The sequence below is a fragment of the Chlorocebus sabaeus genome, chromosome 24, assembly GCF_047675955.1.
Source record: "Chlorocebus sabaeus isolate Y175 chromosome 24, mChlSab1.0.hap1, whole genome shotgun sequence".
NCBI classification, from domain to species: Eukaryota; Metazoa; Chordata; class Mammalia; order Primates; family Cercopithecidae; genus Chlorocebus; species Chlorocebus sabaeus.
Window position 1 is genome coordinate 79,012,627 of NC_132927.1, and position 24,622 is coordinate 79,037,248.

A 24,622-nucleotide genomic window follows, 5' to 3' on the forward strand; every position below is an offset into this window, starting at 1 on the left:
GAGGGAGAGTCTCATGGAAGGTTATTTGGGATTTGTAGGTAAGAGAGAGAAGGATTTTAATTGAAAAGGTACTAGACTGTATTCTTACCTTTATAGCATTGTCGTCTTTTCTTTTTTTTTTTGAGAGACAGATTTTTGCTCTTGTCACCCAGGGTGGAGTGCAGTGGTGCGATCTCGGCTCACTGCAACCTCAGCCTCCCGGGTAGCTGGAATTACAGGCGCCTGCCACCATGCCCAGCTCATTTTTGTATTTTCAGTAGAGATGGGATTTCGCCATGTTGGCCAGGCTGGTCTTGAACTCCTGACCTCAAGTGAGCCACTGGCCTTGGTCTCCCAAAAGTGTTGGGATTACAGATGTGAGCCACCTCCCCTGGCCTATAGTGGTGTGTGTGTTTGTGTTTTCTTCTTGAGTCGGAGTCTGGCTCTGTTGCCCAGACTGGAGTGCAGTGGCGCAATCTTGGTTCACTGCAACCTCCACCTCCCTGGTTCAAGCGATTCTCCTGTCTCAGTAAGTAGCTGGGATTACAGGTACGAACCACCATGCCCAGGTAATATTTGTATTTTTAGTAGAGATGGGGTTTCGCCATGTTGGCCAGGCTGGTGTTGAACTCCTGACCTCAGGTGCTCCACCTGCCTCAGCCTCCGAAAGTGGTGGGTTTGCAGGCGTGAACCACCATGCCCAGCCTAGTCGTATTTTCTATCCAAGTTTTGGATGTAATTCTCTTGGGATTTTTGTCCTGATTTGTACAGCTGCCACTGTACTGTTCATGACTGTATCCATGGGAACATAAGTAGGATGACATAAGTTTATAACTTGTTGCTAGGCAGATCGAGTTTGTAATGTATTAATATTAACATTTTCTCATTAAAAAGCATTTGGATGGTTTTCTTTTGTGTGGTGAAGGTAACTAAACAGCATAATTTGGAATTAAAACTGTGAAGTTGTATAAATTCCTTCTAGGAGAACGAACTACTCTCTTTCTTTCTTTCTTTCTTTCTTTCTTTCTTTCTTTCTTTCTTTCTTTTCTTCTCTTTTTGTCATCCATGCTGGGACTACAGTGATGTGATCAGGTTTCACAGCGTGGACCTCCTGGACACAAATGATCCTCCTACCTCAGCCCCTCTCCCCCCCTTCCCCAACTCTCCCCCTCCAGTAGCTGGGAATACGGGTATGCATCAGCATTTCCGGCTAATTTATTTATTTGTTTATTTTTAAATTTTTAAAATTTATGTAATTTTTGAGATGGAATCTCGCTCTGTTGCCCAGGCTAGAGTGCAGTGGCATGATCTCGGCTCTTTGTATCTTTGTATCCAAGGGATTCTCCTGCCTCAGCCTCCCTAGTAGCTGGGATTACAGGCACCTGCCATCATGCCTGGCTAATTTTTGTAGTTTTGTGGAGATGTGGTTTCACCATGTTGGCCAGGCTGGTCTTGAACTCCCCAACCTCAAGTGATCTGCCTGCCTCAGCCTCCCAAAGTGCTGGGATTACAGGTGTGAGCCACTGTGCTCGACCTATTCTTTTATTTATTTATTTGTTTATGAGACGGAGTCTCGGAGTCTCGCTTTGTCGCCAGGCTGGAGTGCAACGGCGCGACCTCGGCTCACTGCAGCTTCTGCCTCCTGAGTTCAGGTGATTCTCTGCTTCAGCCTCCCGAGCAGCTGAGATTACACGCATGCACCACCATGCCTGGCTAATTTTGTGCTTTTAGTAGAGATGGGGTTTCACCATATTAGTCAGGCTAACTTTGAATTCCCGACCTCAGGTGATCCCCTGCCTCAGCCTCCCAGAGTGTTGGGATTACAGGCATGAGCCACCGCACCCTGCCATATATATATATGTGTATTTTTTCTTTGAGTTTGCGTTTTGCCATGTTGCCCAGGCTGGTCTTGAACTCCTGAGTTTCAGATCGCCCACCTCGGCCCCCCAAAGTGCTGGGAGCCACTGTGCCCAGCCTACTCATGTTTTTAATTAATTGACTGTTTGAAATGGAAGATAGTTAGTTAAAATAATTGTGTCTTAAGCCTGTCGTCTTCAACTAAAACAGTCAGTATTCAGATATATGTGAATGAGATGTGAATACTTGATCCATCCTAAAGTACGTATCAGATTTCAGAATGATGACAGGTATCTTGGGTAGTCCTTCCGACTCTCAAAGACTTGGTGGACTAACCAAGAAAACCTCATGGAGATTGAGATACCTGTCTCCTATTTTGGTTGCAATTTTTAAAAAATTGATTTAAAAAAATAATGTAATATTAGTATAAAATAACTACATTTCCAGAAAGTTTAGAGTGAGATGTAATTGAGGTCACATAGCTCTTTTCTCCAGAGGCTACCACATTTAACACCTTATTGGATTGTAATTTAAAGAATTATTTGAGGCTGGACACTTTGGCTCATGCCTGTAATTCCAGCATTTTGGGAGACTGAGGTATGAGGGACACTTGAGCCCAGCCTGGGCAACACAGTGAAACCCCGTCTTACAGAGAATTGAAAAGTTAGCTGGCTGTAGTAGTGTGCACCTCTGGTTCCAGGTACTTTGGAGTCTGAAGTGGGAGGATCACTTGAGCCAGGGAGGTTGAGGCTGCAGTGAGCTGCCGTTGCACTCCGGCATGGGTGACAGAGCGAGATCCCTGTCTCAGAAGAAAAACAGAAAAGAGGCTGGGTGCGGTGGCTCACGCCTGTAATCCCAACACTTTGGGAGGCTGAGGTAGGTGGATCACAAGGTCAGGAGTTCGAGACCATCCTGGCCAACATGTTGAAACCCCGTCTCTATTAAAAATACAAAAAAAATTAGCTGGGCTTGGTGGCGCGTGTCTGCAGTCCCAGCTACTTGGAAGGCTGAGGCAAGAGAATCGCTTGAACCCAGAAGGTGGAGGTTGCAGTGACCCAAAATTGCACCACTGCACTCCAGCCTTGCCGCAGAGTGAGACTCGGTCTTAAAAAAAAAAAACCCCAGAAAAGAATTATTTAAGTAGTTTTTCAAGAATACATAATATTTATACAGCTGGGCACAGTGGTTCACGCCTGTAGTCCTAGCACTTTTGGTGACTGAGGCGGGTGGATTACTTGAGCCCAGGAGTTCAAGACCAGCCTGGGCAACATGGCAAAACCCCATCTCTACAAAAAATACAAAAATTGGCCAGTTATGGTGGTGGTCTCCTTTAGTCCCAGCTATTCAAGAAGCTGAGGTGGGCGGATCACTTGTGCCCAGGAGGTTGAGGCTGCAGTGAGCTGAGATCTCGCCACTGCTCTCCAGTCCCAACAACAGAGTGAGACCCTGTTTCAATACAATTTTTTAAAAAAGTATTTATGCAGTTTGTTTTTTTTTGTGCCAGCCACTCTGATGAGGTGCTTTATAGGACAATTTGGGGAAGTAATTGCTGTTAACTGCATTTTACTCATATAAGGAAACTGACACTTGCACAAGGTTTTATATTTCTTGCCCACTAACATATATGCTTCAAGAAAGCAGGGGCTATGGGTTATTAGTGTCTGTCCCCCTCCAGTATCTAGCATAGCTTCTTTGGGGTTTGGGTAATGTGTCAAATACAGTGGAAAGGCTGGTTTTACAAAGATGATTGTTGTATCCTCATTTATTACTTTTGAACTTGTAGCTTCGTAGGGAAATCATGGGAATTTGAGCAGCACTGAATCTGCATGTATTGAAAAAGCTTGCATCATTTCTGGATTTCATGTGGGGAACATTTGATAGTACCTCTCTCGTGATTTGATAAGGTCCAGTGTTTGGGGACAAGGGTGGTTAACATAGGAATTGATAGAGTTGTGACTCCATTCTGTTTGAGCGTGTTTAGTTTTTACCTCTTTCCCTTTACTCCTTGTGCCCCAGCTGCGTCTTGGTCCATTGTCCTTTCAGTGTCTTACTCTAATAGAAAGAATACATAGGTAAAGAAGGAGTCTGATAGAAGGAATAAACTTCTTTGTTTGATGGTATTAACAAGTGTCTGATCTTGATGTTTAGTATAAGTTGTATGCAGTGCCTCATGTTTCTTACCTTTGAGTTATAGAAAATAACATTTTAGAGCTGGTTAAGATTCTTGAGATTATTTGGCAGGAGGAAATTGAAGCACAATTCAATTCCACAGAACGTTGTTGAATGCATTTCTAATGTTTGTATCATAGGGTTGATACAAAGAGGCAGAGATACTCTTTATGAAAGTCTTAGGCTGGTTTGATGATAATACTAATAGTATTGTTCAGAAGTTACTGGACTGGGCATGGTGGCTCACACCGGTAATTTCAGCACTTTGGGAGGCAGAGGTGGGAAATTCCAGACCAGCCTGGGCAACAAAGTGAGACCTCATCTCTATAAAAAGTACAAAAATCAGCTGGGTATGGTGGCACATGTGTGTGGTCCCAGGTACTCAGGATGCTGAGTTGGAAGGATCACTTGAGCCCAGGAAGTTGAGGCTGCGGTGAGCTATGATCATGCCACTGCACTCCAGCCTTGGTGACAGAGTGAGACCCTATTTAAAAAAGTTAGTCTGTGTTAGCGTAGTATTGGCAGAAAAGTATTCTGACACAATATAGGAGGGACCAGGGTATGGGGGAATGGAGTCAGGAAGTCCATTTTAAAGATTTTACAGTGTTCTAAACTTGGTAGTGAAGGCCTAGCATTAGAAATGGAAGAGATTGGCTGGGCACGGTGACTCACGCCTGTAATCCCAGCACTTTGGGAGGCTGAGGTGGGTGGATCACGAGGTCAGGAGATGAGGACCATCCTGGCTAACATGGTGAAACCCCATCTCTACTAAAAACACAAAAAATTAGCTGGGTGTGGTGGCGGGCGCCTGTAGTCCCAACTACTCAGGGAGGCTGAGGCAGGAGAATGGCGTGAACCCGGGAGGTGGAGCTTGCAGTGAGCCGTGATTGCGCCGCTGCACTCCAACCTGGGCAACAGAGCGAGACTCTCAACAACAACAAGGAAAGTCCTTCATTTCCTTGGGCTCCTTGTGTGTCACCAGCCTTAGTATTCTTAGAAGCCCTGTTGTTTGATGGAGAGGATCTTAAAATCCTTAGAAGGCCCTTAGTCTGTTGGAAAGGACAGTGCAGAACCTTCTTAGATCTTTTCAAGGTTTTAAGAAAGTATTACAGTCACAACCTGGATTTGTTCTTTACCACTGAGAATTTTGAGAATTGTTTCTTTTTTTAAATTCTGCCTGGAAATCTCCTTAGGTAGATCATGGAGTTTATTAGGTACATTTCCTGTTTTCCACATTTCTAAAGGCCACATTTTCCACTACTTAGACAACAGGGGACCCTTTTCCTGCAATGTACAATAGTAGTTTTCTTAGTTTCTGTTAAGCTCTTCTTGGTAGTTTCCTTGTTGAGGCCCTCCAGGCTTTTGCTGACAGCCTCTTAAAGGCCTTGCAATTTCCACCTGTCACGCAGCCCAAAGCCAGTAGCACAATTCTGGATTTTTGTTGCAACATCTCACTTCCAGGTGCCAAAATCTGTTCCATAGTCTTGCTGCCTGAAAAATGAACCCCAGAATTGAGTGACTTAAAATAATTCCATGGTTTCTGTAGGTCAGGAATTTAGGAAGAGCTTGATTGGGTAATTGTGGCTCAGGTTTTTGCTATGGCTGCAGTCAGATGGTAGAGCTGGAAGAGTAGTGGGCAGGCAAGGCAGTGCGCACAGCTGGGGAGGGCCGGCTGAGCCGCCTCCACAAGGTCTCTGTGGGCTTGTTTGTGCTGCTTCTTCAGGGCACTCAGGCTGCCCACATGGCTTTGTGTCCAAATGTATGTCCTACAGGAGGACGAGCAGCATTACCTTTTATGATGACTTAAGTCTTGGAAGTTGCATCACATCATTTCTGCTATAGTCACCAACTTGCCTGGGGTTCTAGGGGAGGAACACAGACCTCATATCTTAGTGTCAGTTGGCCACACTGTAAGGTGATACGGAGTGGGAGTTAATGTGATCGGCTCTAGGAAAATGTAATCCACCATAGCTCTTAGTGAAACAGTTAGATCCATGTCTGATCACCTGCAGGGGAGTCTTGCCATTAAGAAGCACCAGCTGTGTACATGAAATTAAAACTTACTTTTTAGTACTTCCTTCTTAACTGTGACTTAACTCTCAAGGATTATCAGACACATGAAGAAAAAGCCGTAACAGTCTAACACAGACAGATAAAAAGAAACCGAGTGAAGAAATAGGAAATACAAGTTGCATAAGAGAAGCTCAAATATGAAAAACAAAAAAGCTTGAAGAGTTGAGAGAAAATGCATGACATAAAAACAAGAAGGTATAAAGTAGGGGTCTATTCAGAGAACAAGAAAGAACTCTTGGAAAATAGGATAGCAGGACACATTTTCAATAGGAAACCAAGGGAATCTTCTGGAAAGTAGTAAGCAAAGACAGACAAAAAGAGAAAATGCCTGATTGGCTCCTTGACTGAAAAATATTTAGGTGGGAAGAGAAAGTGTGGAAATGTGAATAAGGACTGTATACTAATGATAATGAATTAATATTAACTTTTGCTTAAGTGTGATAATAGCACTGTGGTTATAGAGGAGAATGCCCTTATTCTTAGAAGATGCATACTAAAGGAACTATAATGGTATTTGCATTTTTCAGATGGTTGTGTGCACATATGTGCGCTCACACACAGTGGGAGAGGGAGGGAGAAGGGAGAGCAGTTATGTACAAGAGAGACAACTAAAGCGATTGTGATATAATGTTAGTAATCGATGATGAATACAAAAACAAAACAGAAGGGAATACTTTAGAGTTAATGGATTGGTTCAGGACCTCCAACATCTGAATTGTTATGTGTTCTAGAGAGAGAGAAAAGATAATTGAGAGGAAACAACATTGAATCAACACATTAAAAATTTTCAGAACTGAAAATCACAAATCTCCACATTGAGCAGAGCCACTGAGTGCCCAGCGCAGGGAATAAAATAAAAAGTAGATTGGTACCTCACACTGGGATTTCAGAACACTGAGAATAGAGAAGTTCCCAAAATCCTCCAGTGGAAACAAGTCAAGTTACAACAGTGTACTGAGAATCTGTATGACACTAGAATCTAGGTGACAGTGGAGCAGTGTCCTCAGAATTCTAGGAGCATACCAATAAAGGATTTTTTTTTTTTTTTTTTTTTTTTTTTTGAGATGGAGTCTCACTCTGTGGCCAGGCTGGAGTGCAGTGGTGCGATCTCGGCTCACTGCAGCCTCTACCTCCTGGGTTCAAGTAATTCTCCTGCCTCAGCCTCCCAAGTAGCTGGATTGCAGGCCCACACCACCATGCCTGGCTAATTTTTTGTGTTTTTAGTAGAGACAGGGTTTCCCCACCATGCTGGCCAGGCTGGTCTTGAACTCCTGACCTCATGATCTGGCCACCCCAGCCTTCCAAAGTGCTGGGATTACAGGCATGAGCCACTTACACCTGGCCCAATTTAGGATTCCATGCCAAATTGTAGTATGGACATAAAGACATCTTTATTTTTATTTATTTGTTTTATTTATTTTTGAGACGGAGTCTCCCTCTGTCTCCCTGGCTGGGGTGCAGTGGCATAATCTCTGCTCACTGCAGCCTCCGCTTCCCTGGTTCAGGGAGTTATCATGCCTCAGCCTCCCGAGTAGCTGGGACTACAGACGTGTGCCACCACGCCTGGCTAATTTTTGTATTTTTAGTAGAGTTGGGGTTTAGCCATGTTGGCCAGGCTGGTCTCAAACTTCTGACCTCAAGTGAGCTGCCCACCTTGTGCTCCCAAAGTGCTGGGACCACAGGCACGTGCCACCATGCTCGGCCTGTTATTTTTAATTTGATGTTCGTATTATTCCAGATTTGGCCAGTGGGAGTTCCTTCAAGCTGACTCCTGTGTCCTTTTGACAAATATCTATAATCCCTTATTTATTTTTATTTTTTTGAGACAGAGTCCTGTTCTGTCATCCAAGCTGGAACGTAGTGACGTGATCTCACCTCACTGCAACCCCCGCCTCCCGGGTTCAGGCGATTCTCCTGCCTCAGCCTCTGGCGTAGCTGAGATCACAGGCATGCGCCACTACACCTGGCTAATTTTTGTATTTTTAGTAGCAACAGGGTTTCACCATGTCGGCCAGGCTGGTCTTGAACGCTTGATCTCAGGTAATCTGCCTGCCTCGGCCTCCTGAAGTGCTGGGATTACAGGCATGAGCCATTGGACCCAGCCTTCTATAATCCTTTAAATGCTTGTTCATGGTATCTTAGAATATTTCAGATTTATCTTGTGTTTTCCCTGCCTCATCCTAGAGTCAACTGTTTGCCTAAGGAGGAGTCATTCTCTTGAAGTGGAGAATAATATTATAGAAACCAGTATCTTGACACTAGCTGTGTTTATTGCTGCCAGGATATCATTGCTTTTAGCCCTCTTAGTGGGCAGAACAAGTACATAGATCTGTATGTGTGTATTTATTAGACATTTATTGTCTGTTTCTCTGCCTATAATCTATATAACCTTGAATTTTACACACCAACACCACCATTTTGATCCAACATCACAGGATTCATTTTAGCCCTTTTCCTTTCTTTATTTGTAGCTCCTCTCTATGACAGTGAGAATCTTGGTTCTCATCCTTAATATAGTTACTCATTTGCTTAATCTCCCTGAAAGCTTGGCCCAGGCATGGAATCCAGCAAAGGATAAGGTAAAGGGAATTCTTAGAGTAAAGAGAAATCTTGGAATAATAGCTATATAGGCATTCACCAGTTAGTCCAGATTGGTGAGTGAAGACAGGGCTCCAAAGCGGTGTTGTCAAGAAATAAACAACCAATAGGTAACCTGATGTGTTGAGACTTACACATGTAGTAGAAGTTCGGAGGAGGGTTAGTGATACATATACAGAAAACCAAACAAGCAAAAAAAAAAAGAAAGAAAAAAAGACAGTTATTAATTCCAGGTAAAGAATCACACATGATCACGCCACTGAACTCTGGCCTGAGTGATAGAGTGAGACCCTGTCTCAACAAAAGTAAATTAAAAATCAGGTAAAACAAATTGTACAAGAATGGATTTACAAAAACAATGCAACATGATTCAGCTATGAATAGTATTTACTAGTCATAAACTAGGAGGGTTCCGTAACACTGAACTTAGGGAGCAATTTAGGAAATAAAGTGAGAAAAAAAGTACACAGGGGCCTTAGGACCTAAGCAGCTAGTATGATACCACTTGTGGATGTTTAGTATGCATTTTGGCTACCAGCAGCTTTTGAACACTCTGAGGGGAAATTGTCCACACCACAGTAGAAGCTATTATGCTTTCCCATCCTCTCTTGTAGTTTGTCATAGATGTGTGACTTTTGCTCCATGCACCAGGGCAAGACTAGAATTAGGAAGCAAGTGATGTGAAGTAGGCAAGCATGGCTGCCAGCTTTCAGAGGCAGCATTTGCTAGTGGTGGTGTCCACTGTGCACTGCCAAGTGTCCTTGTGTTTAACACTTGCAGCAGTTAAGACCTCCACTGAAGCAGTTCTGTGGGGGGTAAATTCTGGTGTTGTCCTAGTTGCATGGCTCATAAATCTGGTTTGATGACTTTCTTGTTGAGCCATTTAGTTGCTTATATTAGTTAGAATGGACTTTGTTTACTGTAAAAAATCTGGTTGATAAAATTGGCATCAGGAATGATCCCCAAGAAAATGAATTGGTTATCTAACTTGGTTGTGTATGAAGGCAGTGAAGAAAGGTGAGAGCTTAAAGAATCATAGTGGCTGTGGGCCGGGCACGGTGGCTCACGCCTGTAATCCGAGCACTTTGGGAGGCCGAGATGGGCAGATCATAAGGTCAGGAGATGAGACAATCCTGGCTAACACGGTGAAACCCTGTCTCTACTAAAAATACAAAAAATTAGCCAGGCATGGTGGCAGGCACCTGTAGTCCCAGCTACTCAGGAGGCTGAGACAGGAGAATGGTGTGAACCCAGGAGGCGGAGCTTGCAGTGAGCCAGGATAGCACCACTACACTCCAGCCTGGGTGACAGAGTGAGACTCCACCTCAAAAAGAAAAAAAAAAAAAAAAATTATAGTGACCGTGGTCATGGTGGCTGGTGCCCGTAATCCTGGCACTTTGGGAGCCTGAGGCGGGAGAATCACTTGAGGTCAGGAATTAGAGGCCTGCAGTGAGTGCCACTGCACTCCAGCCTGAGGGACAGAACTCAGAGCAAGATCCTGTCTCAATAAATGAATGGATGGTTGGATGGATGGAGGGAGGGAGAGAGGGAGGGAGGGAGGGATGGATGGATGGATCAAAGTGATCAGCCATGCTTAGTGACTGAGATTAGTCTATTCTGAAGTGTGTTAATAAAACTTGAAGGATCAGAGGAAGAGAGTAGGAAAAAAGCACACACATTCTACCAACCTCGCCGCATCCATTCAATTAAAAAACAAAACAGGATTCCCTTGGATATTGGAAAAGGGAAGTCAGACGTCAAAGTTGTAGACAGGATTAAGCCACTTAATTTTTCTATTAAATGTACTCTAGAGAGTAAGTTCATGCTTCTCATTTTACTGATGGAGAAACAGTACCATATACTTGGTGAAATTTCTATGTGCAAGACACTGGTTATTCTGCAATTGCTGTATATAAAGGGCCAAACATTTAAGTTATTGGGCTATTCCTTCTCATTGGTATTGTGGGGGTTCTTTACCAGCTGTGTTAGGAACTGATTTGAGATATCTTAAACTTACAGGACTTGATTTAGAACCCTTACTCTTAGATGTTAAATATTTGGTTTGCTCTTTATTGAATAACTTTATTATCCTTTATTGAATAACTTAATTATCTTATTACTAATAATTCTTGTATTAGACAGTGAGACTTAGAATACGGGTCTCTTAATGAGAATGTTCTCATTTAAAACACTACTAATTCACTAGCAGCTAATGAAACTATCATTGTTGCACAGTACATTGTTGACTAGTTAGAAGAATTTGACAGTATGTTTGGAGTATTGCTATTAATAAAGGGTGTAGAATTTTAAAATAGGCCAGGCGCAGTGACTCACGCCTGTAATCCCAGCACTTTGGGAGGCCAGGAGTTCGAGACCAGCCTGACCAATACAATGAAACGCTGTCTCACACAAAATTAGCTGGGTGTGGTGGCAGGCACCTGTAATCCTAGCTACTCAGGGGGCTGAGGCAGGAAAATCGCTTGAACCCGGGAGGCAGAGGTTGCAGTGAGCCGAGATCGCACCACTGCACTGTAGCCTGGGCAACAAAGTGAGACTCCGTCTCAAAAAAACCAAAAAAACCAAAAAAACAAAAGCCAGAATTTGAAAGTAGCTTAAGAGACTAGAGAAGAAGTGAACTTAATTATTTTATATTTATGTATCTTATTTTTTGGCTTGCTGACCAGAAGTGAATTGGTATGAATAAGCACACTTGCAAAATAAATGGGTTATTTATTTATTTATAGAGACAGGGTCTTGCTTTGTTTCCCAGGCTGTAGTACAGTGGCACCATCATAGTTCACTACTACTGCTGGCAACTTCTGGGCTCAATGGGTGCTCCTGTCTTGACCTCCCCAAGTGTTGGGATTATAGGTGTGAGCCATGGTGCCCGGCCCCCTAATTATTTCGATAACCCCATAGACCTGATTTCTTGTGTCTGAAGGTCTCCCAAGTTGATTCTCAGTAGGCTTTGTAAATAAAAGGAAACTTACACTGGAGGATCTTTATGCTGAGTTGGCTTAGAATAAGTAGAAATTGCTAGAAATGTTTTATTTTTGTTTATTTAATTTGCTAGATCTGCTTTAGATATGAGCCTTGTAACTGAGTTTCTTATAAGTGTCCTTATGATTGAATCTATCCGCGGTGTTTGGATTGATTATTTTAAGCTCCTAATATGTACCAGAACGTTTGCTACTTGTTTTAACCTGCTGTTTAATCTCTTTGAAGAAGGAACTCTTTCCTCCATTTTTATAGAAGAGAAAATTGAAACTTGAAGAGATGAGAGAACTCTCCTTCAGTCTAGGCAGAGCTGGGATTCCATTTCAGGACTGTTACACTACACCAAATAAACGCTTGCTGCGTTGAAGAATGACTTAACATTGAATACCTTAAGTCTTCATTGCCCAGTTACGTGAATGGAAGAAAGGCTGAGCAGTGAATTACAAACACCCTCTCCTCTACTTATCTTCTTCTGGCAGTGTTCTTTACCTAATTCTGTGTCCTCAAACTCCCTGTTTTCTTTAGGTGATTATATTTTTTGTTTCTTTTAAGCTTTCCTATCTGCTCGTTCTTCTGAACAGTTCCCTTCAAATGTTATGCCATCCACCCACATCTGTATTTCAGTATTTTATTGTGTCCTTTCATTGAGACTCTAATTTGGGTGAAAATTCTCCAAACTGCATTTCTTTCTAGCATATTCTATTTTTGTCACCTAGAATCAGCCTCCCAGCTGACTTTTTTCCATAGATACGTAACAATCACCTACTTTAACATTTTCTATCTTCCACTTAACAAAAATATTACCATTGATAAATAATGAATGCTTAGCATGCATAACTATGCAAATAAACTGGGAGGAATGTGTATCTGGAAGATTTGAGGGGAGTATGGATAAAAAACTATTTGAAAATACCAGCTGTTGAATTTTATAGTGTTATTTATTGATTGATTGATTGATTGATTGAGACAGAGTCTCGCTCTGTTGCCCAGGCTGGAGTGCAGTGGCGCATCTCAGCTCATTGCAAGCTCCGCCTCCCGGGTTCACGCCTTACTCCTGCCTCAGCCTCCTGAGTAGCTGGGACTACAGGTGCGCCTGCCACCATGCCTGGCTAATTTTTTTTGTATTTTTAGTAGAGATGGGGTTTCACCTTGTTAGCCCGGATGGTCTCGATCTCCTGACCTCGTGATCCGCCTGCCTCGGCCTCCCAAAGTGCTGGGATTACAGGCGTGAGCCACTATGCCCGGCCTATAGTGTTAGTTTTATTTTTTAGTTTTATTATTACTATTTTTTGAGATAGAGTCTCACTCTGTCGCCAGGCTGGAGTGCAGTGGCATGATCTCGGCTCACTGCAACCTCTATCTCCCAGGTTCAGGGGATTCTCCTGCCTCAGCCTCCTGAGTAGCTGGGACTACAGGGGCACGCCAGCTAATTTTTGTGTTTTTAGTAGAGACAGGGTTTCACCATGTTGGCTAGGATGTTTTCAATCTCCTGACCTCATGATCTACCTGCGTGGGCCTCCCAAAGTGCTGGGATTACAGGCGTGAACCACCACACCTGACCTATTATTATTATTATTATTATTATTATTATTATTTTATTTTATTTATTTATTTTTTTGAGACGGAGTCTCGCTCTGTCACCCAGGCTGGAGTGCAGTGGCCTGATCTCAGCTCACTGCAAGCTCCGCTTCCCGGGTTTACGCCATTCTCCTGCCTCAGCCTCCCGAGTAGCTGGGACTACAGGCGCCCACCACCTCGCCCGGCTAGTTTTTTGTATTTTTTAGTAGAGACGGGGTTTCACCGTGTTAGCCAGGATGGTCTCGATCTCCTGACCTCGTGATCCGCCCGTCTCGGCCTCCCAAAGTGCTGGGATTACAGGCTTGAGCCACCGCACCCAGCCCTATTATTATTTTTTAATTGAGACTTGTTTTACTTTCTCCCAGGCTGGAGTGTAGTGGTGCAGTCTTGCCTCACTGGAGCCTCCGCCTCCTGAGTAGCTGGGACCACAGGCGCTCGCCACCATGCCCAGCTAATTTTTTCTATTTTTGGTAGAGACAGGGTTTCGCCATGTTGTCCAGGCTGGCCTCAGCTTCCCAAAGTGTTGGGATTACAGGCATGAGCCGCCATGTGCAGCCTATAGTGTTATTCTTTAGTAGTTCATAAAAGGTTCGTGTTAGATGTTTATAGCTGATCGTTACTGTTTGAATCTGTGTCCCCAGCCAAATCTTGTGTCGAATTGTAATCCCCAGTGTTGGAGGTGGGGCCCATTGAGAGGTGATTGAATCATGGGGGTGGATATCCCCCTTGGTGCTATTCTCATGATAGTGAGTGAGCTCTTAGGAGATCTGGTCCTCTAAAAGTGTGTAGCACCTCCCTGTTCTCTCTTGCTCCTCCTCTGGCCTTGTAATATGTGCTTGCTTTCCCTTTGCCTTCCACCATGATTATAAGTTTCCTGAGGCCTCCCCAGAAGCTGAGCAGATGTCAGCATCATGCTTCCTGTACAGCCTGCAGAACCTTGAGCCAGTTAAACCTCTTTTCTTTGTAAATTACCTAGTCTCATCTCAGGTCTTTCTGTCTTTCTGTCTGTCTGTCTTTCTTTCTTTCTTTCTTTCTTTCTTTCTTTCTTTCTTTCTTTCTTTCTTTCTTTCTTCCTTTCTTCCTTTCTTCCTTTCTTCCTTTCCTTCCTTTCCTTCCTTTCCTTCCTTTCCTTCCTTCCTTCCTTCCTTCCTTCCTTCCTTCCTTCCTTCCTTCCTTCCTTCCTTCCTTTCCTTCCTTTCCTTCCTTTCCTTCCTTCCTTTCTTTCCTTTCTTTCCTTTCTTTCCTTTCCTTCCTTTCCTTCCTTTCCTTCCTTTCCTTCCTTTCCTTCCTTTCCTTCCTTTCCTTCCTTTCCTTCCTTTCCTTCCTTTCCTTCCTTTCTTTCCTTTCTTTCCTTTCTTTCCTTTCTTTCCTTTCTTTCCTTTCTTTCCTTTCTTTCCTTTCTTTCCTTTCTTTCCTTTCCTTTCCTTCCTTCCTTCCTTCCTTCCTTCCTTCCTTCCTTCCTTCCTTCCTTCCTTCCTTCCTTCCTTCCTTCTTTCCTTCTCCCCTTCCCTTCCCTCCCCTTCCCTTCCCTCCCCTTCCCTTCCCTTCCCCTCCCCTCCCCTCCCCTCCCCTCCCCTCCCCTTCTCTTCTCTTCTCTTCTCTTCTCTTCCTTTTTTTGAGACGGAGTCTGGCTCTGTCACCCAGGCTGGAGTACAATGGTGTGATCTCCGCTCACTGCAAGCTCTGCCTCCTGGGTTCACGCCATTCTCCTGCCTCAGCCTCCCAAGTAGCTGAGACTACAGGTGCCGTCTGCCACGCCTGGCTGATTTTTTGTATTTTTAGTAGAGATGGGGTTTCACCATGTTGGCCAGGATGGTCTCGAACTCCTGACCTCAGGTGATCTGCCCGCCTCAGCTTTCCAGAGTGTCGGGATTACAGGTGCAAGCCATTGTGCCTAGCCAGATATTTTTTTTTTTGTAGCAGTGTGAGAACAGACTAATACAATAACCATCATGTAAAATACAGTTTCCATTTTGAGCCAGGTACTTGGGTAAAAATGAAGAGTAGGTAAAAGACAAGATGTAGTTCTAATTTGAGCTTGTCATTTAGTAATTGAGTAATGCCGCATAATGGCTGTGGGTTTCCGATGACACACACCCTTTTGTGATGTGGGTGGCTTAGGGAATAGTGTGTTTGTTGGAACCACAGTTCTCTGCAGAAGGAATATGATCAAGTCTGATCTTTGTAACTTAGAATTAATGAGCCCAGGCGCACTGTCTGACACCTGTTCAGCACTTTGAGAGGCAAAGATGGGAGGATTACTTGAGCCTGAGTTTGAGACCAGCCTGGGAAAGATAGTGAGAACCTGTCTCTGCAAGAAAATAAAGAAAAAAATTGTTAAAAAAAAAAGAAAAAAATAAATAAAATTGCTGGTCTTGGCCACATGTCTTCCCTGTGGTTTTTTTGGTTTTTTTCTTTTCATTTTCTTTTCCTTTTTTTCCCCCCTTTCTTTTCTTTTTTTTTTTCTTGAGACAGGATCTCTTCGTCACCCAGACTGGAGTGCAGTGATATGATCAAGGCTCGCTGCAGTGTCAGTCTCCTGGGCTTAAAGGATCCTCCTGTCTCAGCCTCCCAAGTAGCTGGGCCTGGAGGTAGGTGACACTATGCCTGGCTCATTTAAAAAACTTTTTGTAGAGATAAGGTCTTGCCATGTTGCCCAGGGTGGTCTCAAACTCCTGGCCTCAAGCCACCCTCCTTCCTCAGCCTCCCAAAGTGCTGGGATCTCTGGCATTAGCCCCTGCGGCCAACTGTTTTAAAATTTTTTTTTTAAAGCTAAATTTTGTTGAATATTTGGATAGGCAATGCAGGCATGTGTTACAAAATTAAAAGATGTAAAAAGGTTATGCACAAGAGAAATAGATTTCTTATGCATTCCTGGCCTTCCATTTTCCTTTCCCTGAAGGCAAACGGTTTTCTGATTTCTTTTCTACAAGGATTCTGTTTAAATACTAGAGAGTATCTGACCTGTTGTACTTTACTTTAGAATGGCAGGAAGCTGAATGATTCATGGGCATTTTTCCCTTTGTGAAGCTCATTGGCATTCCTTCCTCTCAATACCTTAACTATGGCGTGTTATATAATTTGCTTTTGTTTTTGCTTTATCAAGATATTTTCCTATGTTTTTTATAGTCTTAATTTTTTAAGCACTGATTTAGGTATCTATTAATAGTTCAGAAAGTTGTGAAGATTATAAGCTCATGTTTATGAAAGTGTCTAGCACATAATAATAGGTGATCAATAAATACTTCCTTCTAGCTTGTCCGTCCCCTACCTCCCACTGGTTGTATGTGTGAAACAAAAAAACGAAGGAGAAGGCCAAGCATGGTGTATAATCCCGGCACTCATGCCTGTAATCCCAGCACTTTGGGAGGCTGAGGTGAGTGAATTGCCTGAGGTCAGGAGTTAAAGACCAGCCTGGCCAACATGGTGAAACCCCATCTCTACTAAAATTACAAAAATTAGCTGGGCATGGTCACAGGCGTCTCTAATCCCAGCTACACAGGAGGCTGAGGCAAGAGAATCGCTTGAACCCAGGAGGTGAAGGTCACGGTCAGTCAAGACCGCGTCACTGCACTCCAGCCTGGGCAACAGAGTGAGAGTTTGTCACCAAAAAAAAAAAAAGAAGAAATAAACCTATGAACCCACTAATGCAGTAGATTCCAAAATTAAGATTAAGCTCGTATAACTTGTAATGTTTCTTGATGTACCCATTCATTTGAGTGGAAACATTCTTTTCATTCTTTGAAATCCCTTTACTGAGATGATTTTTTTTTTTTTTTTGAGACAGAGTCTTGCTCTGTTGTGCAGACTGGAGTGCAGTAGCGCAATCTTGACTCACTGCAACCTCCGTCTCCTGGGTTCAAGCGATTCTCCTGCCTCAGTCTCCTGAGTAGCTGGGATTATAGGCGTATGCCACCACACCCGGCTAATTTTTGTATTTTAGTAGAGATAGGGTTTCACCATGTTGGCCAGGCTGTTCTCAAACTCCTGACCTCAAGCGATCCGCCTGCTCGGCCTCCCAAAGTACTGGGATTATAGGTGTGAGACACCATGCCCTGCAAGCTGAGACATTTTTAAGAAAATTTTTCTGTTTTTTGTTTGTTTGTTTGTTTGTTTTGAGATGGAGTCTTACTCTGTCACCCAGGCTGGAGTGCAGTGGTACTATCACTGCAGCTTCTGCCTCCTAAGTTCAAACGATTCTCCTGTTTCAGCCTCCTGAGTAACTGGGACTACAGGTGTGCCACCATGCCTGGCTGATTTTTTGTTTTTTTTTTGTTTTTTTTTTGTTTTTTTTTTTTTTTGAGACGGAGTCTTGCTCTGTAGCCCGGGCTGGACTGCAGTGGCCGGATCTCAGCTCACTGCAAGCTCCGCCTCCCGGGTTCACGCCATTTTCCTGCCTCAGCCTCCGGAGTAGCTGGGACTACAGGCGCCGGCCACCTCGCCCGGCTAGTTTTTTGTATTTTTAGTAGAGATGGGGTTTCACCGTGTTAGCCAGGATGGTCTCGATCTCCTGACCTCGTGATCCGCCCGTCTCGGCCTCCCAAAGTGCTGGGATTACAGGCTTGAGCCACCGCGCCCGGCCAATTTTTTGTATTTTTAGTAGAGATGGGGTTCACCATGTTGGCCAGGCTGGTCTTACGCTTCTGACCTCAAGCGATCCACCCACCTCAGCCTCCCAAAGTGCTGAGATTACTCCCACAGCGCCTGCTCAGAAAAATTTTCTCTTCTCTTCTCTCCTCTCCTCCCCTCCCCTCCCTCCTCCCTCCTCCCTCCTCCCTCCTTCCTCCTTCTTTGTCCCTCCTCTCTCCTCTCTCCTCTCTTTTCTCTTTTTCTGAGACCAGGTCTCGCTCTGTTGCCCAGGATGGAGTGCCCTGGCACAATCTCAGCTCACTGCAACCTCTGCCTCCCAGGTACAGGTGATTCTCCTGCCTCAGCCTCCCAAGTAATTGGGATTACAGACGCCTGCCACCACGCCCAGCTAATTTTTGTATTTTTAGTAGAGATGGGGTTCATCATGTTGGTGAGGCTGGTCTTGCACTTCTGACCTCAAGCAATCCACCCACCTCAGCCTCCCAAAGTGCTGGGATTACTCCCACAGCGCCTGCTCAGAAAAATTTTCTCTTCTTTCTTTTCTCTTTTTTCTCTTTTTCTGAGACCAGGTCTCGTTCTGTTGACCAGGATGGAGTGCCCTGGCACAATCTCAGCTCACTGCAACCTCCGCCTCCCAGGTACAGGTGATTCTCCTGCCTCAGCCTCCCAAGTAATTGGGATTACAGACGCCTGCCACCACGCCCAGCTAATTTTTGTATTTTTAGTAGAGATGGGGTTTCACCATGTTGGTGAGGCTGATCTCAACCTCCCAACCTCAGGTGATCCACCCGCCTCGGCTTCCCAAAGTGTTGGGATTACAGCCGTGAGCCACTGTGCCCGGCCTTCCTTTTTAAAAAGGTTTTTCTGACCAGGTGCGGTAGCTTTAATCCCTGTGTGTAAGACCAGGCACGGTGGCTCATGCCTGTGATCCCAGCACTTTGTGAGGCCAAGGTGGGCAGATCACTTGAGGCACAGGAATTGCTTGAACTAGGGAGGTAAGAAGTTGCAGTGAGCCAAGATCACACCATTGCACTCCAGGCTGGATGAGACTGAGACTCTGAAAAAAATAAAAATAATAAAAGTGGTGTTCTTACATTTATGACTTGAGTTATGGAAAGTTTTTAGAGTGTGACTTTTTTCTCAGGAACAGGATGGCTACCTACCTACCCCCAAACCTTTCGTGTATCCTATGGATTATCAGACCCCTCACTTGGGTTCCTCTTACATCACCCATATGTGCTTGTCAGTACCAAGAAACCAACACTGATATATTACTAAGTTCCACATTTTTTTTAGATTCCACTAGTTTTCCCATTAATATCCATTTCTGTTTTAGAATCCAGTCCAGAGTACTGTATGCATTGCATTTAATTATGATATCTCCCCAGTTTGCTGTTTTTCACATGATTAGACTATAGAGTTATGCATTTGGGGAATTCATATTGTTGGAGTGGTGGGGGGTGTAGTGCGTGCTACACCATGATTTATTGCCGATAATGTTAATTGTGGCCAAGGTTATGTTTCTCTACTGTATACACTCACCACCTCCCATAATTATTTTTTTGGAAACAAGTTAGTAAGTCCAACCTACACCTTCCATACTTATTTTTTTGGAAATAAGTTAGTAAATCCAATCTACACTCAAGTCAGGGGGATTTAAGCTCCATCTCCTGGAGGGGAGTGGGGAATATTTACATAAATTACTTGAAATTCTCCCACAAGGAAGCTGCTTTTTCTAGGGAAGGTCTTTGCCCATTATTCTACCGGCTTACTGGACTTCTTATTTGACTTTTTAAAAAGAACCTCTTTAGATAAGACCTCCATAAATACTTGGATATATTACTGCAATTTTATATTTGCTTATGAACAAGTGGAGGTTTGTTGATGCAGGGTTGCGTGGCCTTCACTATCGAAACAAATGTTTCATCTGATCAGCATTTGTAAATAGTGAGGTACCAGCATCATTAGGGCTCATAAAGTCTTCCATTTTCATTTTGGCTATTCTGGTGGTGCGTAACATAATACTAACAACAATAAAAATTCATCTTATTTTACTGGAAATTCCTACAGAGTGACAGAATACCAGACAAGAAACCAATTCTGGCACAGTTATGTGTCAAACAAGAAAGCTCTGGGAATGTAATAATGTAATACAGTGTGATCGAGAGAGCTTTGGGCTGGAATAGGCATGGGGTCCTTGACACCATCACCTCTGCCAAGATACTTCATGTGTATGGTTTCCCAACCTTTAAGTAAACTCTATTTGTGAAGTTCTTTGTATCTTTAAAGAGTTTCTAGAGTTGCTTGAATTTCTAGAGTTTCTAGAGTTGCTTGAATTTGGGAGGACTTCTTGCAAGGGTAATGTGAAGTAGTGTCACATGGACAGTAACGGAGAGGTATCTCCTGCTGCCATTTCTATAATAATTTTCAATTTGGAGGCAGAGAGAGGAGGCAGAAAGTTTGGTAAGGACGTTATTACAACCTGAATAAACCACTTAGAGCCTAGATCAGTGTTTGGGAATGTAGGAGAAGACAGCCATAGTCAAGAAGCGTGAAGTAGTTAATGTTGAGTTGTTTTTAGGTGGTTTTTCTGTTCTTTTTACTCCAAACACTGACTTTCATAATAAGATAAATAATCTGGTGAGTCACATGCTCATGGTGTGCTGAGGCATTTAGCCAAGCACTTTATGTATGTATTATCTCATTTAATTCTGTCACTATGGGGTAGAGATTGTCTTTAACCACCGGTTCCAAACGAGAAAGCCCTGTTTGAAATCATTTTTCCAGTGTATTTAAATTTTGTAGGTGCACACCTAGAATTTCAAACTGATGGTCTGAGTTCTGAGCCCATCTGTTTAATTCATCCTAGTGGGTTATCTTATGGATATGCTGATTTTAGTAAAGCAACTCTAAGAATGTGATATACATTATGAGTGATATTTGTGGTTTGAATGGGTTTTTTTTTAACAACATGAAATTTTGAAAATATTTTGCATAGATTTGCTTTTGGGTAAAACCTTTTTTTTTTTTTCGTATCTTCTGTAGTTAATTTCTTTTTCCCCCTTTTTGGGATGGGGTCTCATTCTGTCACCCAGGCTGGAGTGCAGCTTGATGTATAATCATGGCTTACTGCAGCCTTGGACTCCTGGAATCCAGCAATCCTCCCACCTTAGCCTCCCAAGTAGTGAAAGTACAGGAGTGCAACATCATGCCCTGTAGAGATGGAGTCTTGCTGTGTTGTGTTGCCCAGGCTGATCTCTTAACTCCTGGCCTCAAGTGATTCTCCCCACTTGGCCTCCCACAGTTTGATTAGATGTGTGAACCACCGTGCCCAGCCCAAATAAACTTTTTAACCTATTCTAAATCAAGAAGAAAATAGATATATCTTTTCTGGGACTAGTAATAAGAAATTGACAGCATCTGATTTTTGGCTGTTGTTAAAGTGTGATTATTACCATACTGGTAGACTAAGAAAGATTGCATGGTAATTTTCATCCTTTCATCTTCAAACATAATGTTATTAAGGATAGAGATATTTCCTTAGTATGGGGTGACTTGTGTAAATTACTATCTCATAAATTGGTTCAGATTAGTTTTTAAAAAGGGTAAAATTGTATATTAGTGATTTTGCTCAGCTCTTTTTCAAAGAGATAAACCAAGAGAGAAGGTTGGGGTAGAAGTCTAATAAAATCCTCACAGATCTGGATTAGTAACAGAAAAGTCAGTTATAGTTATAGGCCAGGTGCGGTGGCTCATACTTATAATCCCAGCACTGTGGGAGGCTGAGGCAGATGGATTGCTTTAGCCCAGGAGTTCAAGACCAGCCTAGGCAGCATGGTGAAACCCTTTCTGTACTAAAAGTACAAAAAACAAGCTGGGTGTGTAGTCCTAGCTACTTGGGAGGCCGAGGTGGGAGGATTGCCTCAGCCCAGGAGGCGGAGGTTGCAGTGAGTCGAGATTGTACCGCTGCTGCACTCCAGCCTGGGCAACCGGGTGAGAACTTGTCTCAAAAAAGAAAGAAAGAAAAGTCACTTATAATTATGTGGGCTTTAAAAAACCTGACTGATAGTGCTCTGTTTCTAGTTTCACCAAAAGATAGGTAGTAATTCCATCCTCTTTCATGAAACTACAGTATGTCAGTGACTTTCTGTTCTCAACGTTTCAAAACCTTGTAAGACTCAGAGGGAAGAAATAGTTTCTCAGTAAGAAAAATTTAGTCAACTGTGTAATTATGTATTAAGTGCTTTAGGAAAAGCAGTGGGGGAAAGTATTTCCTAGAGTATTAGGTCTCTCATTAGAGGTGAGCAGAGGGAGTTCCTTCAGAACAGGACAGGCATAGCTGCAGGTGAAGTAGGATAAGACAATCGGCTATAGCAAGATGTTAGCATATGTAGTTATGCTTATGGAAACATAATTTGAATTGGACATGAGTTTTTGTTTGTTTTTGAGGCAGAGTCTTGCTCTGTTGCCCAGGCTGTATTGCAGTGGCACGATCATGGCTCACTGCAGCCTTGAACTCCTGGACTCAAGGAGTTCACCCACCTCAGCAACCCAAGTAGCTGGAACTACAAGTGTGAGCCACAATGCCTCACTATTTTTTTTATTTTTTGTAGTGACAGGGTCTCACTTTGTTGCCCAGGCTGGTCTCAAATTCCTGACCTCAGGCAACCTTCCAGCCTTGGCCTCTCGAAGTGCTGGGATTTCCAGGCGTGGGCACTGCGCCCTGCCTGTGAGTTGTTCGATTGGGTGATTCTGTAGTATGCAGCACTTTGTTGTCATTTGCATGTTGTACTTTATGTATGGTTTTCCCAAGTCATTAAATGTACATAGTTCTGCAACTTTTTATTTTTATTTTTCTGGTGAAAAGATATACATATATTTAGAATTAGCCAGCTGGACTCAGTTTAGATGATCCCAGTTTTGTTGGCAACATCCCAAGCATCATAATCAGGAGCTGGTTGAACGTATGTCTCCTTCTCCCCGTCAGGCTGAATCAGGGAGTTGACCATGGCCACATCAGGGTCACAGAGCTTCTTCACAGCCTGTTTGATCTGGCGCTTGTTGGCTTTTCATCCACAGTGAACACAGGTGTGTGGTTGTCGTCTCTCTTCTTCATGGCAGACTCAGTGGTCAGCGGCAACTTGATGGTAGTGTAGTGGTCAAGCTTGTTTCTCCTGGGGGCGCTCTTCTGAGGATATTTGGGCTGCCCCTGGAATTGCAGTGTTTTAGGCTGCTGGAAGGTGCGTGATGTGTGGATCTTTTTTTTTCAGCTGTGGATGCCTTTCAACACTGCCTTTTTGGCCTTCAAAGCCTTTGCTTTGGCTTTGGCTTTGGCTTTAGGAGGGGCAGGAGCCTCCTTCTTTGCTTTTGGTGCCATCTTGTGAAAAGGGCTCTGTAGCTTTTAATGTGTACAGTTTCCACAATACGGTTTTACCAGATTATGAGATTATGTTGGACATTTGAGTTCTTTCCAATTTATTGCTGTTTTCAGCATCATTTGATGAATAACTTTGTAGGTAAGTTTTTGCATAACTTTATGAATATTTTCTTTTGGGATAAATTGCTGGAGGCTTGGGTAAACATTGCCAAACTACCCTTCAGAAAGCCTGAACTTAAGTACAGTACACTTATGATATGGTTTGGCTCCATGTCCCCACCCAAATCTTATCTTGTAGCTCCCATAACTCCCACATGTTGTAGGAGGGACCAGGTGGTAGATAATTGAATCATGAGGCCAGCTCTCATGATTCCTGTGCTTTTCTCTTGATAGTGAATGAGTCTTACGAGATATCTGATCCTTTTACAAAGGGGAGTTTCCCTGCACAAGCGCTCCTCTCTGCCTGCTGCCATCCATGTAAGACCTTACTTGCTCCTCCTTGCCCTCTGCCTTAACTGTGAGGCTTCCCCAGCCACGTGGAACTGTTAAATCCAGTTAAACTTACTCTTTGTTTTGTAAATTGCCCAGTCTCTGGTGTATCTTTATCAGCATTGTGAAAACACACTAATGCAACTTCTCTCATCATTTTTACTGGACAGGGTTTCTGTGTTCCCTTCTAACATCCTGTTTTGCCAGACTTTTGCAAAGAATTCCATATTGTCTTTTTTCCTAACGCAACCTTTTATAAGGAACTCTTACAACATTGGTGTAAAGGTGTGTCCTTAGCTGGTGGTACAGTAGTTAGAAGTTTTCTCTGGGTCATGGTGATGTTGGGAATAATTGTGTTATAGGATAATCTGGGCCCTCTGTATTTCTTAAGATTGTGGTGCCTGACCATCAGTCAGACTGTAGCTTCAGGGCTTTTGTTTCTCTTGGATTGCTTGGTGGTGAAATGTCAATACAGCCTTGTCCATTCTGATTAGTGTGTTACATTACTGATAGGACAGTGTTAGGAGAAATAGGAGAAACCTGAGCCTAAAACATTTCACTCTGAAATTAATTGGTCTCTGAAGTGTTTTGTCTTTGTTTTGGTTTGAGGATCATATGTGGCTAAATTACATTGGTGGTAAATGATAAGCTTGTTATATTGATAACATGGAAGAAAAGTGTTTGTGGTTTCTCTTAGAGAAAATCGATTCCCAGTCCAAGACACCTGTGAGTCCAAGAGAATGAGAGAAGATAAGATGTTATTAGTTAGAAACTGACTATACAATTGCAGTTTCTAGTGCAGAATTAACTTCAGTAGCATTTGATTAGCATCTAACTTCCTTCTTGGGGAATCAGAAAAGGGACATAGATTAGGCTTTAGCTGAACTCAGATTACTGAACAGTGATTGAGCCAGT

General features: G+C 43.2%; 1 protein-coding gene and 1 pseudogene across 1 annotated transcript in view; one reads left to right on the forward strand and one right to left on the reverse strand.

The window, feature by feature from the left end:
* Positions 1-24,622, forward strand: part of RCOR1 (REST corepressor 1) — a 133,131-nt gene that overhangs the window by 40,086 nt on the left and 68,423 nt on the right. The window lies entirely within an intron of this gene.
* LOC140710143 (large ribosomal subunit protein uL23 pseudogene) lies at positions 21,146-24,438 on the reverse strand (annotated as a pseudogene).